We start from the raw sequence: 19086 nt of genomic DNA, 5'->3' as shown, positions 1-19086 counted from the left end.
GCTGCCACGTACAGAATTCAAATTATGTCACCATTTTATAAAACAATAATGCACATTATTTGGTTGGGCATTGACAAAATCATTCACCCTCCATAACTTTTTTGAGTAGTTCAAAACACACACTGGGTTTTGCCTCATCGACATGTTTCTGACCATTCGAAAGTTACGATCAGGTAGATAATCTTCACAAATGCCCTCTGTAATGCGCATTGTTTGTATTTTTATAGATTCTTTAGAGAACATCACACAAGACAGAAGTTATCCCATGGCTCAAATGAACCTTGTGAGTCTTGAACAAAGTATGTGACGATATCAGGATCTCATACGGATAAAATGTTTTCTTGTTTGTATTTTTGAAAGGGAAACTTTCAGCTCTAGGATAGACATCATGCTGTAACGATAACATTTACACATTTCTCTCTTTACTCTGTTATAGTGGGCCTTCATCTGATGTTTGTAAAGAGGGAAAGAGCACGCGCGACAAGGGAGAAGCGTGCAAAACATTGTGACAACAGAATACTCCGAAATCAAATCAATTCTGTCTGGAAAAACAGTTGTGCGGAATTCAATTATCCGCACGTTGGTTGACGCACGAATTAACAGCTGACTGACGGACAGAACACACAGCGACGGTGGGGGGGGGGGGGAGGGGGTCGGTCCTAATAAAACAGCTAAGCGGCTTGTGTGGATACAGGAGAACTGCATGATTAACGTTTTATTGGCAATCATGACACAATGCATGGTTTAACTTGTGGCATGGCTAGGGACCCTAGAGACACCAGTAAATGAACGCTACAGACAGATCAATTAGGGTGTTATCTTTGAACAAAAAACAATAACAACTATAAAATCCAGTCCTTATTACTCTCACGTAATGTCCATAAAAATCACGGAGTAAATCGCTTCACCAATCACTGTGTGAATTTTTTTTCAATAATAAACAATGATTTGCTCATCATTGCAGATTTTACGCTTCAATTCTTTGAAAAATTACATAATTTATTTGACAGTTAGTATATGCTTTGGAAAACAAACATGAAAGATTGAGATAATGCTATGTGTGGACATATTTCTCTTCCAATTTGATCACCATAATGTTCTTTACAAACAAAAACTACCTAATTAGTTTAACCCTTCCCCCTCCCATACAACATCAAGCTGTGCAACCCTCAGGCATAGGCAGTAGTTCACTGGTAGTACACACATTCTCAAGAGACTACAGATTAATCCACACATGGGACTATGCAATTTGTGAGTTATTGCTTTGAAGAGGCTTAGTGGGGAAAGAGCATTAGGGTTTGTGGAGGCTGGCCATCCAAATAATTCTTTCTCTCTCTCGGTCTCCATCTCTCTCTCTCTCTCTCTATCTCTCTTGCCTCTGCTCCTCCGTAAATTGCCTAGGCATTATTCCCGGGCTGCCCTAACTGTCTGGTTTAAGACAGCGTTGCCGTGGAAAAGCTTTCTTGCGAGAATTTTAATTTCGACATCTAATGCTCTAATCTTCCCCCGTATCCGCACTCTAAATTTGCGTGAAGCCATCTTGCTGCTTTCCACCCGTGGACGTTTTTTCCTGCTGGAATCTCCTCATCTCTTATCCTACTGCCCTCGAACCCTCCCATCCCTTCCCCACCCCACCCCCCCCCCCCCCCCTCGGAAAAAAAAAAAAAAAATCCTGTTTGCATGGCTCCTCCTATGCGAATCAGCATCTTCGAGTGCGAGAGCAATGAATTTATCCCGAGCGTGGCAGGATGGATTAGGGCTCTTTGGTCGAGAGGCTAGAATTGGATCAGGACCGGGGCTATTGGCTGTGGACTCTTGCCCGCCCGGGCCCCAAGAAGAGGTGTAATTTGATAATGCATACGCCGATGACGTCCGGTATAGGGAAATGCGACGAACAGCCGAGCACAGGGAGGGACTATTAAAAACAGCCAAAATCCCACGGGAAGCATCGGGAAAAGAAAAAAAAAAAAATCTCTTCCCCTCTACCTCCTGAAGTCTTAATGATGTTATGTATCGCATGATGTCTTGAAGAACAAAGAGATGATATTCCGCACCAGTCAACTGACAGTATACGCCTTGCTGCTACACGGGGCCATACCCCCTTTGGAAATGCCCTACACGACACACATGCGCAAGAAATATTTTCACTCGTGCCACTGACATAACAAAAGGGGGTGCCCCTGCTCTGCGCATTAGTTTGATGGATTGGCCTTTTACGTCCCATCACATGACCATGAAACGAGTCAGGAAGACATTTGAACTCAGTCAAGTTTGATTATCAACTACTATTCCACGAACGATACCATTAAATGCCTGCCATTGTATTTGATGCTGCACACTAAAGTAGCCTCTTCTTCATGTGAGCAGCAAAACCGCTGTACCTAAATTCATCTTCAGCTTTACTCTGGATGATTTGTTTGGGCTGAAGTGGCCATCATTTTTCAGCATTACAGTTACTTCTAATAAACAAAACAACACAAACAAATCTTCCTACCATTTTTGTCTACAGCAAATAGCGTTGGCAAAATCAATGGCAGAGTTATTATTGAAAACCTGCTCAAACCGACTGGTATATATTATATTTCCCACAATTTCAACCATGACAAACGCATTTTATATAGTTATTTATAAATACTATTACATATGTACATGCGGAGTATATTTTTCCCTTTCAATCCCACCCCTCTCGCTTCTCTCTACACAAAAATTATGCCGAACTTCCCTCAGTCCCATGAATACACAATCACGATGGGCTCGTATGGGAGACGAGCTAATATTTCCGGAAGGTGTCAAAATTGGTGATGACACCATGGCTGCCTTGCAGAGAGATGTTGTCGTCGTCCTGGAAATGGCCACTGATCTCAAAGCATCAGCGGCAGGACCACATCCAAAGCTAGATTTCAGCTCAAAGGCTTTGCGAAGAGTCTTGTCTCCATCGTATCATTCGGGGGGGGGGGGGGGGGGGGGGGGAGGGATGTTGGGGGAGTTGGTCGGATGAGTTTTGGGATGGAGAAGACCGAGAGTCAAGATGAATGGTGGAGGAGATGCCTCTTCAGGCACTCACCACCAGAAGGCTTGAGCAGCTAGCCCGCTCTCATAGCTCATTGCCAGGTGCACCTTTTGTCGTTGGCCCCCCGAGTGATTTATACCATCCCTGCAGCGAAAGACTCTCTTCTTGATTCGGGCACTGAATTGCACCCCCCCCCCCCCCCCCCCCCAACCACGGTAATACCGCCAAAGCTAATGAGCCATTGACCAAATTGACGATTGAAACTTCGGCTACTTTTTCAGATGAGATGATACCTCCCATCAGAAATATTTCCTGTCCTTTGTTGTTAATTGACAGAGACGATTTATGCGTACGGGTGGAAAAGCGCAAAGGATGTCTCTGCAATACTTCACGTGATGAGCTCAGATGACACTCAAGTTCAAGGGGCCAGTTCCGCAATGCGCGATGGATGTAAACAGTAAATATTGGCAACAATTTTTGGCCACATTTCTACTCTCTAATTGTCCTGCAATATTTGCCATGCTGAGCTAGTCAGTAAACGTAGTTTACTGACTCAGTTTACTGAGGTATTATGAGTTATTATACAAATAGTGAATAGTCACGAGTGTGATGGTACAAGATTTTGCACGAGGTGAACGATAGAGGCGCTCTATTCAACGAGGTGAAGCCGAGTTGAATAGTGCGCCTCATCTTTCACTGAGTGCAAAATCTGGTTCCACTGCACGAGTAAAGACCATACACTATTTGTTTTATACAACACCTCGAACATCAACAGATTTGGTACTCACAGATTCTTGAATTTAGCACAGAAATGGCAACCATTTTCCGTGAAAGACGAATGAGTAGCCTTACAGTCGCAGTCACCGTGTACGTACGTATGCGAAACAAAGTTGTTTACAAAAATGAGTGACAAAAGTATGCGCTTGTAAGCGCGCTTGTAATTGTTGAGTGCGCGCCGCACATGTTTGTTTATTGTGACATCAGAGCCGTGCAATGGAACATTTTGCTCAAACAGAATTGCACGGCTGACAGCCAGAGCGTGCAATGGAACTTTTTACTAAATGTCACGTGATGGGCAATCGACCAATCGGATAGCTACATTCTAAATAGGTGTCGCATAAAATCTCCCATAGTAAAGAAAAAAATCTTAAAAACGCTATGACAGGACCATATAATTCCTAAATCTATTTCCTTCCGCCACGATTGAAACTGTTTCCCCAAATGCAGCAAAGGATGCTGCACAAACAAACAGACAGACAGTACGGTACTCAAAGTATCGTAGCAGTTGCAGGTTAAAGGAGAAGTTCACCTTTATGAAATACAAATTGGACATGAGGATGGAGTGAATGCAGCAATATTAGTAGAACACATCAGCGAAATGTTGAGGAAAAGCAATCCATTCAAAAGTTATTGATTTTATAAGTTTCTAATCAAGCAGTCACTGCTGGTTGAGAAGACTACTACACTCTATGATATCACATGCATAGACCAATACAAGGAAAGTATTAAGAGAATTTCACAAAATTTCAATTTTTGAAAAAAAGTACACAATCCTCGACTTGTCACTGACGTACATAGTATGTATTAAAAGGGTAATATCATTCCCCCTGCCTTTTGAAAGAGGCAAGTCAAGTGTTCTTTTATTGTGCGAGAAAAGTGAAAATATGTTAAATTTTCTTGATATTTTCTTTTTATTGTTGTACACAGGTGACATCACAAGCTATAGTAATCTTCTCATCCAGCGATGGCGGCACCGAAACTTCAAAAATTCACATAGTTTTTTAACAGATTGTCTGATCTTCCTCAAACTTTCACTGATGGGTCCTACCAATATTGCTGCATTCTCTCAATTCACATGTGTATGAAGGTGAACTTGTCCTTTAATGTCCACTGCCCCCTCATTTTTCCCTCCTTTATTTTTATGACCAAACTGAAATAAATCACCTGGGCACACGGTTGGAGGATACCATATATGGTAATAGTCTTTTAGTCACTGAGAGGACTCTTGGACCTCTTCACAGAGACCCTGGCAGAGGTGAGTGGCAAGAGGGCGACAAAAAATGTGGGAATTTTTGCCGAAATCCAAACCCAAACAAACACAGAGCGGATAGGGATCACCCCCTGTCTTCTTGTCTGCTCAATATCGCAGCATCGCAGCAAAGAGCATTCTGTCCTGGCCAAGATGCAATCCCCCCCCCCCCCCACACACACACACACACACGACTAGCACGCTTCACGGTGTCACGGTCGTGAGGATTCCTTCAAGTGCATACCTGGTGCTTTTGATGACTCCCGGTCATCACGGATCAAGGCAAATTGTGGAATGTCAAGATCTCCCCAACCCCTACCCCCCCACAAGTGATCCCGGTGTGACTAAAAATGGTTACATGCCAACCGGACAAGGGTGATATCATCCCACGCATCAACGGCATTCGTCCAAGATGCTCGGGATGGGGAGAATTTTCGGTTATTTTTCTTTTGCCCCACACGCGTGTGCCGGAGTGTCGATATCTCTCCGTCCATCCCTCCATTCACAACACAGGCAGGTATCAATAACACCTTGGGGTATTTGTTTAGGCAAAGCTCTGCCTATCATGCCAGAGCAGATACTAGCATGACCATGAGGAGTGGGGGGGGGGGGGGGGGGGGAGGAGAGAGGAGAGGGCAGTATGCAACACATAGGCCTTATTTAAAAGTTTGACCTCTTTCTCCTAACAGAGGCATCTTTATTGGACATACAACACTCCTTACAATCTTGAGTGGTGCAGCAGTTCTCTCCGATTTACATCCAATATACACTCACCTTCGTGTTCTTTTTTTTTCTTCTGGCAAATTAACACCCTAGCAACTGCTCATAAGAATTGAGACAATATTTTCCCTATCCCACAACTCGTTTGGAGGAATGTGATTCCCCCCCCCCCCCCTCCCCACTGCCAAGGGTACATAAACGTTGCAATTAAAAGAGAGTTTATCTTGGGTCGATTGAGGCTCCGTGTGAGGGGGGTGATGGACTTAGCGTCTGCCTCCTCTCCCGGATGGCTTCTTTCTGTCCCCGAACTGATTACAAAAGGAGGCTAATCTTCGCAAAATGCTCCTTCTGCCCTTTTCCACGGGGGGCTCCCCCACTTCCTGCGCGACAAAGGCCGGGGATTTCGTCTGTGCGCCAAGGCCGCCAGTGCTCTGTATATCCCACGCACGCTCGAGAAATATATTATTGAACGTTCCTGTTTGATTGTACACATAGCAGGCAGCATTCGATCCATTTCTGCAGTCATCTATTGCCACTAGCTGACTTTCACTTCAGACTAAAAACCATTGATGAGAAATATGCACATTAGCCATTAACATCTGTCCACACGGCAATAAATGATTATGGCAGTTACCATGGCAACATGGTGACATTTTGATCCCCCCCAAACATAATTGGGATATCTTATCCAAATCTCCCTTTCTTGATAACAATGCATGAATTAATGATGCATAAACAATAAATGGATGTATTCAAGCCACCGATGTTACTGGAAACACAAACTTAAAGAGAATTTACCAGCGACTTCAATCAACAGGTGAAAATGATTCCTTTCACATACCACAAACTTGGAAAACTTCTGACTACTTCTGAGCATCTGACATGTGTCGGCAAGCCGACTCAACTTCAATTTTCAGCAGAAGTTTTGAAACCAAGAGAGTCGGTCGACAGATGTAAGATCTACTGTGATAAGAAAAGTGGATCTTTGGCCTTTCACATCCCATCCAACAACAGAAGGGAGGCAAACTTTGAAGGATAGAGTTCCTAGTCCCATGATTCAAATCTGATCTTTGAAAATTGGTCCTAATGATTGAGCAGGCCGCAGTCTACCCCTACTGCACTTTCTTTTTTTTTTCTTCATCTTCTTCTCCCAGAAACCAAGTTTGGAATCCTCCCGGAATGTGTGTCAAGCGAAAAGAAATCCTCCTTCAGTTCGTGTCCCTCGGCAGGTGAGTCCGATGGGGATGGGGAAAGTGGGTCATCAAGATTGACCTTTTGGTACTGCGAGTCAGTCCACCCAAATAGTCCCATTCCACTCATAGCTGAGCTCTGCAGTCACCCACCACACAGTTCCCTGTGGGTGGGACTGTGTTCTTCGTCTTTGCTGTGATGGGACTGTTCATGTGGAATATTCAGAAGCCAAAGACAAGATGCAATGTACACACAAGGGAGCCTTCTCTTTGCCTAGTTGTGATTTCCTATCTCGGCCAAGTTTTTGGTTGTTTGTTTCTGGTTCCCTTCCCTCCCCCTCCCCCCTCCCCCCCCCCCCCCCCCCCCCCCATGAATTATGGACTTTGTTAACCAGTTGAGGATGGTTGATTTTGCTGCAACACACATTTCCCATAGACACTTGCCCGAGTATACTCGGGACTCTTCCTCACCACGGGTTAAGAATGATAACATGTGATCCCATCATGACATTGCTTAACACCCCCCCCCCCCCACCAACCCCCCCCCCCAAAAAAAAAAAAAAAGCTTGTCTTTGCCTTGCTCACTGGTAATGCACTGGTAAGTCGTCTGATTCGTCTTAAAAATTCATCTTTGAGGAAGTGAAGTCATACAATACTTCCTCTAGATGTCTCTGCCAAGATTTTGCTTTCTTATGTGAAGGCAAGAGATTTAAGGCCACAGACATAAGGAAAAAAAGGCAGAAATCATAATAAAAATATTTTGAAATACTACAGCAGATTGAAAATAACAGACGTTCCTCCCAACTGCAAATTTTTTTTTGGATAAGTCATGAAAAAAAATAAGAGCTGTTTCACAGATTGCTGGCACATGCTATATCTATCAATATACACATATATTTATCTGATCTATCTATCTACATACAAGCACACATACTAATCTATCTATGTATCATTCTCTCTACATACACATTGTATTCATAATACCACGGAAATACATGTACTGAAGAAAGTGCACGTATTTCACAAACACAGGAAAATTAGAAAACAAGTCGTGACTCATTCCACAACAGATGAAATTTACAATGTTCAGCTGTTCCTTCACCTTTGCCACTTCAATCAACTCGTGCGTGAAGCAGTCAGACTTGGTGGTTTCATTAAAAAAAAAACAACAACAAAAAAACAAATAGGGGGGGATCGTTTACCAGACGCGAGATGAAAAGCAATATTCTGCGGCCGGAGCCGCGAGAGGATTGAGTACTGCTATACGAGAGCTCTAACAGACTTCACGCAGCACTGACTTCCCGTGGCGGGAGATGCCACAGCCTATAGATCCTGATTCGTCAGCAAATATCAGAATCCTAAAACTGTTCTAGAGATGGCAGTTTCCCCAGCATCAAAAACATGATTATCTTTTGCATAAATTGCAAAGCAAGCAGCATCACAGAATGGAGACAGACTGTGAAATTCAACAAATTCTCAGTGTCTAATAAATTTAATCCACCTAAACTCCGATACAACACTTACTATCTATGCAAAATTACAGTTGGAGTGTAGTTTTGATAAAGCTTCGAAGATGCAGTCAAAAGCTTTAATTTTGAGTAATAGAAAAAAACATTATTATCACTTTTGTGTAAACACTGACATTAAAAAATAAGTCAATTACAGATGAAACCTTGAGTGGTGAAGTCACTGATATTAACTGCTTCATGTCTTCAATGGTAACTGGAAAGGACTGTACAATGGTCATTATCTACCATCAACAACTTTCAATATAATTTTACAAATCCATATACTCTCAAATATTTTAGTAATTCCATTACGAAGCATTCTAGATGGCATTTATTGGGTTTATCTCTAGACCATTACTATCATTATTAATGCTATCATGATTATCAACACTATCATTATTATCATGACTTTAACTATAATCATTACTGTTATTAGAGAAAATTTTTGTTACCAAAATGGCAATTGAATGGGGCTGGGATATAATGGATGTATTCTAACTGATATTGAAGAATACATACTGATTTTTTTAACATCTTTCACCAAAATTTGTAATGTATATATTTTGTATTTTTCTTTTGTAAATTTCTGTTAGTTGACTACAATCTCCACAGGGTAGAGTGTATTTTTGCAAATAGTACCGGCATGTTTTCTTCCAGTTCGGTCGGAATCTTGCATGCACAAGCCCCACCTGTGTATGAAATTATGGTAATCATCAACATCTGCTATTTTCACAAAGACGTCAAAAAAATCGTCCATGATTGGGAATGCAGGGACAGAACATACTCCGCCTCAAGAGCATTCCAATGGGAGAAAGTAAAAGGCGACATGAAACAGGTGAGGCGCCGTGGTTAGCGTGGAAAACAAAGCCAAAATCAGCCACAGCCATTTACGGTAATTTGGTTACTTGCTGGTGTGTCTCGATCTATTCGGAAATACCCCATATATAGAGACTGCCAGCATATCTTCTCCATCATGGATCTTTCAAGAGCCATTCAGAAGCTCTGCAAAACTTTCATACAGTGGTTAGGCTTTACTGCACCTCCTTTCTGATATTAAAGTCCATATTGTCGATGGATTTTATGATTTCGTCTATTATCTATTTTGTCCATAGTAGCCACCGTATGGCAACAGGACAAATTGCATCACAATTGAATCAAAGTAAGTTCAGTTTCTCCAGAGCGTTACAGTCTATCATAGAATAGTCGTCTGCTTTGCTTTGAAATGGAATGCTTGTATTGAAATGGTGGATTGATGAGATGATCTGACCAAACAGAAGATAACTGAAGAAAGTCATATGAAGGGATGGGGACTTATTGACTTGCATGTTTGTAAGAATCACTTACAAGAAGAAATGGTCCATCCAATTAGTCATATTGCATGTATAATGTGCTTTCAGGAAAAAAAAAAAATCTTTATTGTGACTCCATGCTCCTGACTCTTATGAAGCTCATACAGTCATCTTTCTGATTTTTAACAACAGATAATTGAGCTACCACAGTCTGCTTTCAGACTTTTTAAAAGTCATCTAGAGCAATAAACATGACTATCAAGCTCTTCAAGTCGCTCTTCAAATCATATTTTTAGACAGCTGGGTCTCTTTCAGTATCTAGGGCCTATGTGTTCTACAGGACTAATTTTCACAACTGTATTACTGGCACATCATATGTAACTGTACTTTTACTAAAAAGCATAATTAGCCATTGAATGACTCATTTAGTCACTTCGATCAGTGGAACTGCCCTACATTTGCCTACCGGCTGCAAATTCGAAATATATTAACATAAGCTTTTATGAATGGAGCTCTGTGGGTTAGTTGTGAATTTCGAGTGCTACCAGTCACTGATATCAAAATACTGTATTTCGATGGCTTGTTAAAGATGAGAAACTCGAATAGGTTTCCTAAAGAACCCTCCCGCTGGTGACTTTGCTACAGTATGTCTCGCGCACTGAGCCTCAGCTCACTTCTCATGTAATTACTCCAAGGAGAGGGTCTTGTACAAAGGATAGCCAGTATTCCTCATTCCATCCCTGCACACTAGGAATCACTCACATCCTGGCATTTTTTCTCATCATAAATTTGTGGCAAAAATGTAGCCATTTTCGTGGACACTTACTCCGAGTGATATTAGGAAGGCAAAATGAGTGCCTGAAAATGAAACAATCACACGGAAGTCTACAACTTAGGCTGATCAATGCCAGACAGAGGAGGGGTGAAGCTATTTTGGGGTCATTACTCACATTCTAGACAGAATCCTTAACTCCCCTTGCCCCTTTCCTGCACCCCACCCGAATCTTTCCCCGGTGGCTTCAGGGGAAACATGTGGAATTTTTTTCGAAACATAACGTGTGCACGACTCGTCTTCCTTGGCTCTTACGATCATCTCACACTTCCATGGAAGGGGACATAATACGAGGCGATGGGCTGGAATGAAGCAAACGCAAGAGGGTGAAAAGGGTGCCATGGGGTTGTGGCAGTGGTGGGGGGGGGGGAGAGGAGGGGAGTTGGTGGTGATGGTGGTGGAAATCATAAAGGCAACGGTGGTGAATCACACACTTCTTGGGAGTCGATCACGTCTGTGCAAGACAGAAGCAGTAATGTCTCCCTCATATGCTGGGGGAAAAAAAAAATTAAAGGGAAAAATTCTAAAAAAGGGAAAAATGCTAATAAAAAAGGGATGAATGATTAACAAATAGGACAAAGGTCCCCAGAGAAGAGAGAGTGAATGTGTGTGTGCGCGCCCGCGTGCGTGGGGGGGGGGGGATGAGGGGGCGAGGGGGTGATGGAAGGGAGTGGGGAGGGGGCGAGGGGGGAAGGGATGTTTCAAGTAGAAAGAGAAAGAATATATGGCAGGGGTGGTGAATCACTCGCTTTCTGGAAATGATGAGCACCTTGCCCGACTGAGAGAAGTGCTACTGGTGCATCAACAAGTGCTTTGTACACTCTACTCTTCTACTGTATACAGTCAGGACAGAAGTTCGATGGACAGGGCTTGAAGATGGGGGGGGGGGGGAGGTGAGATAGGACCTGAGTGGAGGAGGAGAGTCACGGTGGAGAGATGATGGCAGGTAAGAGGTCGAGCACAAACTTTTTTGGAGGCAACTTGGGATGGAAGGAGGCACCAACTACATGTCGCATCATGTTTCACCACATGCTTGTTGTACATGGCATTCAAGATGGGACAGTCATCCCGATAGGCTGTACGAAAGGTGAAGGGGGGGGGGAGGGAATAAAAATCATCCCTTTCTGTTGATCATAGCTTGGAAGATCAACACAGATGTTATTATGAACAAGTGCTGGATGTTCCAAAGATGAAAAAAAGAAAGAAAAGAAATTGGATAAAAATCTTTGGGGAAAAATAGCTGATGAGAAAATTATCCATAATCTGTCTTTCCCTAACCAAGGCATACTCCATTCAAGTAGCCACCTGCCGAAAGGCAATCATGTGACATTTGATGATGGAACCACTCCCAAGACTATCAGAAAATCAAAACACAGACTTCACTGCTGGCAACAATTATGTAGTTTCGGTCTACTCCTAATAGATTAACTTGCCAAATGATGGCGTCTCAGACATTGATTGCTCGACAGCAAATACCTTTGTTCTGTAAAATATGATTGATATCCAATTGTATCAGCAACAATGGGAAGCAGCGGCAACAATTAATTTCTAGAAATATGACGCCACAAACATTATCAGCAACAGATTCTTTCAAAGATTTACTTTGTCATTGTACAGCATCACTAAATTTGAAGAATTGCTATGCCACAACCATGCTCTGACTTTACAATTTCAAGATGCACTATGACACCTGCCATTTCACAGTCATGGGTCAATCTGGAAATGACTTTAAACAGCACGAGCCAGAGCGGCAAACTTCACAGAGTCTGAGGCAAAGACTACATGTAACAGAACTTGGGGGGGGGGGGGGGGGGAGAAGGTCTCTTGCACCCAAACACTTGATTGTGAATATCATTTATTGAGCTATGTATGAACGCCGGGAGAGTGACCATTCCTTTTGGAGCACTGAATGCTGCGAGGTCAAGGTCTATTGTTCTGAATTCACAGCCAACTTACAACGTGGCCGAAAGGGAAGGTGTCGGAATCAAAATATAGCTAGTGCAAGGGGAGGGAGGCATCCAAATTTAGATGCCTACGCACAAAATAAACCTCTGCTCCACCGAATGGGCAGCTGAACTTGATAAACAGGCGAGGGAATTTCTGTGAGCGTCAGACTCACGGTTATGCAAAATCTATTTCAGTTACACTTTTTTTAAATAGATTTCCACACTAACATGCTAATGAGGTTATGACAAACATGCTCTGTCAATAGGTAAATGAATAAATGAATAAAAATACTTGAAGGGCTGGCATATTGATAAAATTTCCCCAGTACACTACAAGTGCCCATACGATAGTGGAGGTGATGACCACAAAATCTGGTTGTTGCTGGTATCATTAACTCAAATGTAATACACATAGAACCTAAATATGTGATAGGCATTACAATATTCACACTTGCAAAGCTCACGAAGGGGAACCCAAGCATTTACATGCTATTGTGGAGGTTTGCATGGTCTAGTAGGCATACTGTCAAGCAAGATGTATTCACGGCATGAAATTTTCTTGAATTGGGAGCCGACTGCCTTTTCCGCGGAACGAAATTTTCGCGAATTGCCACTTGCATTCAATGCATATAGTGTAGATAAAAAATTTCCCATGCATTGTAACTTCGTAAATCTTGGCTCTCACGAAATTAAAATGCATACAAACATTTCTTGTGTTACAGTACTTAAAGGGATGGTACAGTATTGGTGGAGATGAGAATTGGACTTTTCACTTTTTGCGAGATACCAAGAAAACACTTATAATATAGTACAGAGCATACCATTTTAAGAGGAATTCAAAGTTTATTTGATGAAAATCGGGTTTGGAATGACTGAAACATCCAAAAACAAAGTAAAACAAAGCGATCGTAATAAAGTGTGGGTTCCACACTTTATTAGAATCGCTCTTTTTTGGATATCTCAGCCATTTCAAAACCAATTTTCATCAAATAAACGTTGAATTCCTCATAGAATTACATACTCTTTCATATTTCATAAGAGGTTTCTCATTATCTCACCAAAAAAAATGTTGAAAACCTGAACTTAGGTCTCAACCAAAACTGTACGATCTCTTTAAAAACCGCCAAACCATACTCTTCACACATGTGACTCTGTGCCTCAGCGGACAAGAAAGGGTGGAGCAATGTGCCAATCACTTTCCTCTCATTATCCTCCTTCTCTTCTTCCTCCCACAGCCTGGCTCATCCTCTTGTCTTTCTCGGAGGCCATCCGTCCATCCACTCATTACGTATTCATCCACCTGTCCCAGACGATTGTCCCATCCCATCCCCTCGGGGGTCGGCCGGAATTGTGGGCCAACTTCCCATTCTTGCACTTTTACTACATTATTCTTTCTTTCTTTCCCCCACTTTTGGCATCTTTTTGTAGCTTCACTTTGTGAGGGGGGGGGGGGGGGAGGAGAAGGGGAGCAAGAGAGGAATTCCTTCTAGAACAGAAAAGTGCATTTCTCCAGAGGCTGGCTTGTTGATACCAATCACTTTGGGGAGGGTAGGAGGGCGTGAAATTGCCCCCCTCCCCTTCCCCCTCGATCCCCTTTTAGCAAGGAGGAAAGAGTAGACACTAATAACCACACCTGTGCCTGCAGGTCTTGGCAATTTTTCATCAATCCCCATTCTTGTTCTCTCCTACCCTCCAGATCTTGGAGCCCAGTTGTCCCCCCCCCCCCCCCCAAAAAAAAAAAAAAAAAAAAAAATTATGCTGCCAAGCCTCTACATAGGATTTCTTCCCATGCATGAGCTTTGTTTGGCAGTCTTTGCACATCAAGGTCTATGTTCTTGCCAAATTTCCACATAGGGGAACCTCCTTAAAATGACGATCTATCAACCAAGACAATGATCTTGTTATATTAGCTTTCTGATTGTAAAAGGGAACAAAAATGAAGAAATATAAAGAGGTGGGATGTGCAAGATTCCCATGTGTATATCAAGGGTTTTGTTATAGCCAACCCCTTCATAATGAGATTGCGCTGTATGTAGGACCTAGTGTCTTTTCTCCTGTTCCTGTTCCTCCTCCTCTTCCTTCTGTCTCTCATTACCTTTTCTACTATCCTTCTATCATCATTACCCTTCAACGGCCCTTAGTCGTCCCTTACCATGCTTTCATCTCCAGAGACTCCAACCCAAAGCACCTTCTGATCTGGAGATTCTCCCGCCTGAAACCCCTAGCAAACGGGAGACTCAAATTTGATATGTGAGAAGCGCGAAATTCCCAGGGTTCTAGATGCTCTCTGGTGCTATCTAAGGCTTATTTTTTTCAACATACGATAGAAATATGTAAGAAATCCTTTCCAACGGGAGACAGAGAGCCAGGGCGGGAGAAATTAGATCTCAAACGGGAGAACGGGAGATTTTGCAAAAATGGGTTTTCGGCGGGAGATCTCCCGTCGAAAACGGGAGAGTTGGAGTCTCTGCATCTCTATCAGGATATCTCAATACAAAAATAAAACGTTTTTTGTTTAATCTTTACACAACATATTAATTAATACACATATTGTAAAATCACGAAATTTTGAAATCGTGCGGCAGTGGGAATCTCTCTCTGCTCAGGTAGAGAGAGAAAGATGAAGGGAAGAGATGAAACTGGTACACATCCCTCGCTTGCCTTTTGACTGTAGGGAGAGATTGACCCAATTTATTTGCACCTTCCATACTGACAGATTCTTTAATGTGTTGTGATTCAGAAAGCACGTGAACTTTGCGAGTTTTTAAGCACAAGTGCGAGTGTGTGCGTGTGTGTGTGTGTGTGTGTGTGTGTGTGTGTGTGTGTATACATGTGTGTCAAAGGTCTTTTGGCAAGTGTGGAGTCGGACAAGATTTTGAAGCTTAATGACAGGCTTCAGTGAGATATATATACGCCCACACACAAACTCCTTTCCGCCTCATCCATGATAAATGAGACATCTACCACTTCCCTCCCCCCCCCCCCTCTCTACTTGAGGTTCTCTCCGAAGGCGTGACATACATACATATTCTTGCCTTAGTTTTCCCTTTCTGGTTTAATGGCTGGCTCACCAGTGCGTTTGAAGCCATGCCTATCTAGATCAATATTTGTCTGCGATATACAGAGTTTCTCCAGCAAGGTGAAGAGAATTGTGTCAACTTCCCCTCCTCTGTTTTTACGCGGAGGGGGTACGGAGGAGGGTTCCAAACGAATGAAGCACCAGGCCTTTGGGAGGCGTTACACATCTCAAGCCATGGGTAACCGACTATCGTCTCTCCTAACAGCCAAAAGGCTGGCAATGCACATATACATTCCATGGAAGCTTGGGCACGGTTCTATGGCTTTACAATGCAATTCTATATCATATTCACGAGAACTGTAAAGAAACTCTTGGGGCACACAGAAAACAATAAATAGAATGATAGATGTGCCATAAAAATCGGGAATAAAATAAGAGGGCTGCGGAATATCAAAAGCTTCACAAGCTTTCAACAAATACATGCTAATCGGAAGAGCAGTCAATTATACCACCTCACAGATGTCCCATCTCTTTTGTATAAAACATGAATTTTCTCTCTTTTTTTTTTGATGACATTCAATGCATTTGCACCAAGCGCAACTAACTGATCCTTTTCCCCTGGGTTGGTACTGCAAAGAGCAGGGTGCCTTTGGTTTTTATTCTCTCCCAAACCCCAAGACCAGCCCTTCCTGATATTCAAAATGTTCTTACCTACAAAATACAGTTGGCATCGGCATATCATAAGTCTTAGCGTAGATGAGCCTGTCTACCGCTGTTTCACATATCAACACCATTTTTTATGATAGTAATGTATAAATCAGTTACATACAATAGACTGATATTAAAAGTAAAGCAGCCAATGGGGTGGGGGGGGGGGGATGATCATTTTCTGAAAGATGATTGAAGAGGAAGAACAACGATTCAGGTGAAGACATCACCATTCTGTTAGGTTCAAAATGTTTGTTGATTTTGGGGCCCAAAGCATTTCCTAGCTAAAGCTATGCACTACATTCTGAAAAGAGATTGATAAATCACCATTATCCACTGGTTCACAACACACACATACAAACAAACAAAAAAAAGGAAGAAAAAAAAAGATATCAGCAGCTATTGAAAGCAATAATAACATCATTAACCTGAATTTAAAAGCTGACGGGAGTACCAAAACACAGTATACCGGGCAGTATTCATGTATAAATACGTATGAATATTATATATCCTATATCACTATACATATCAGCTGAAATCTGCCAAGTCAAAAAGTACTATAACTGTGATATAGTTTTTGAATTCCAATATAACTTTAGGACTGTACTGATCATTGCTTGATGTGTCTGGGGAAACATCTTATATATCTCATCCACACCCAATTGTCAGCAAGTTTGATGAACCCAAACTGCTGCCAGATCACACCATTGTGCTCTCTGCACTTTGTCTCCCGCCTCCAGCCTCGGGGTCCATTTCTGCTCACCGAAGGGACACACATTCACCCCACTCTCGATTCATGCTGCATTAAACAAGAGACTGTTGATGAGTCTAATGACTCATCAGAACTCATCCGGCGCAGGTAATGTCTGATGCCAGCAAGCTACCCATTCCCCCCCCCCCCTCCCCAGACCTTTTCCCTTCTGTTTTTCAATGACCATCAATTTCACAGGGGAAAAAAAATATCAACAGAGGTATCCACCATATATCATCCAAGTTTAAATCCTCACAGACGCTTGGTTTGACACCAAAATCAAATCTAATTGTCTGTGAATCACGATGCAGCTGTCTCCTTGGTCAAACTTAAATAAAAGAACTTATAACCATGTTCAAGCACGTTCAAGCATGTTCAAGTTGGCTTCATTCACCAGAGTAAAATGGGAAAAGCTTGGTCAAAGTTCCATCAAACTTGGACCGGACATAAAGTGATCCCTGCCTTCACATATCAGTGATGTTAGTTGCAATCTCATTCTCAGATGGGCAGCTATGGTGATGCTTTCACTTCACATAAGTTCCCCATTAAAGAGATCGTACAGTTTTGGTTGAGACCTAATTTCAGGTTTCTAACATTTTTTGGTGAGATAATGAGAAACCTCTTGTGAAATATGGAAAAGCATGTAATTCTATGACGAATTCAACGTTCATTTGATGAAAATTGGTTTTGAAATGGCTGAGATATCCAAAAAAGAGCGATTCTAATAAAGTGTGGGACCCACACTTTATTACGATCGCTTTGTTTTACTTTGTTTTTGGATGTTTCAGTCATTCCAAACCCGATTTTCATCAAATAAAGTTTGAATTCCTCTTAAAATGGTATGCTCTGTACTATATCATATGTGTTTTCTTGGTATCTCGCAAAAAGTTAAAAGCCCAATTGTCATCTCCACCAATACTGTACCATCCCTTTAAACTGCAAACCAAAAATGGACTATCATTCCAAAGTTATAAATTTATAGAGTCCATATGACACCATTGCTGAATAAGAAGGTTAGAAAACAGATTGTGATATCATACAATTTACAGAAAATATGAAGAGAATCCCACAAAATCTACAGTACGCATTCCTTGATCAATGTTATATGGGTATTATATCATTGCCCCCGCCTTCTGAAGGGGTAAGTCAAGTGCTATTTCATCATACTTGTAAAATGAATATTGGTGGAATATGTTCATTCATGCATTCACTGACTTTTTTCTATCTCCAATAGGATCATACAAATAAGAAATTTTACAGAAAATAAGTGATGGCTCTATTCAACTTTAAAAATTGAACAGATTATCTTCAAACTTCACTGATGTATTCTACTAATATTGCTGAATTTACTGAATTAACATTTATATTTTGGGGATGAAACCACCAAACAAAAAGCTGCCTGCCTTCTGTTGCTATATTTTGGGATATTTCTTCTTTGAAAACAGGTGATGTGCATGTATGTCTCTCAGTGGTAGCATATACATACACTCAGCGGAGTTCTCCTTTTTATTATTTCATTTCACGTCTGCAGAATCAATAAATTCTTGACACACACGCACACCCATCTCCGACCAAAGTCTCAGGGTTTTTTTCCGCGCATTTAGAGCACAGTCAACTGCGTTCGCTCCTTCCACCGTCCCTCCAGTGGCTAAATTTACACTTCCCGCTTCAGATCCCATGCTATTTCCAACTCATTTCTGGATGTGGCGGGCGCAGAAAAACAGGGAGAGGGGGGAAAACTAAAAATATCTGGAGCAGGAAATCTGAAACGGCTCGCCAAATGAGCGAGCTTTCCATCGTCTTTATGCTTTTAACATCGAGCAATGCAGCCACCGGCTTGAAAAAAGAGGAAGAAAAGGAAACAAGCAAAAGAAGAAAAAAAAAAGAAGAAAATCCTGTCCCTATGTTGAGACATTCGGACTTTGGCAAACATATAGCCTACAGACAGCTATCGATTTGAAACTGACTGACCTGCCTTGATGGAATTAAGGGGTTACTCACTCGAAATAAACGTGTGGAGGTAAAGATGGGTTAATGCCACTTTGACCGACTGGGAGCCATCAACTGACCTCCTGGCTTTTTGA

General features: G+C 42.0%; 1 protein-coding gene across 1 annotated transcript in view; it reads right to left on the bottom strand.

The window, feature by feature from the left end:
- The window catches only part of LOC139718677 (plexin-A4-like), a 311060-nt gene that overhangs the window by 23066 nt on the left and 268908 nt on the right, over positions 1 to 19086 (bottom strand). The gene's annotated exons all lie outside the window — the stretch shown is intronic.

The sequence above is a fragment of the Diadema antillarum genome, unplaced genomic scaffold (assembly GCF_040938485.1).
Source record: "Diadema antillarum isolate AM-2024a unplaced genomic scaffold, OU_Dant_1.0 scf00000098, whole genome shotgun sequence".
Taxonomy (NCBI): Eukaryota; Metazoa; Echinodermata; class Echinoidea; order Diadematoida; family Diadematidae; genus Diadema; species Diadema antillarum.
The sequence above is the reverse complement of the archived record's forward strand: the minus strand, read 5'-3'. Positions and strand labels throughout refer to the sequence as shown.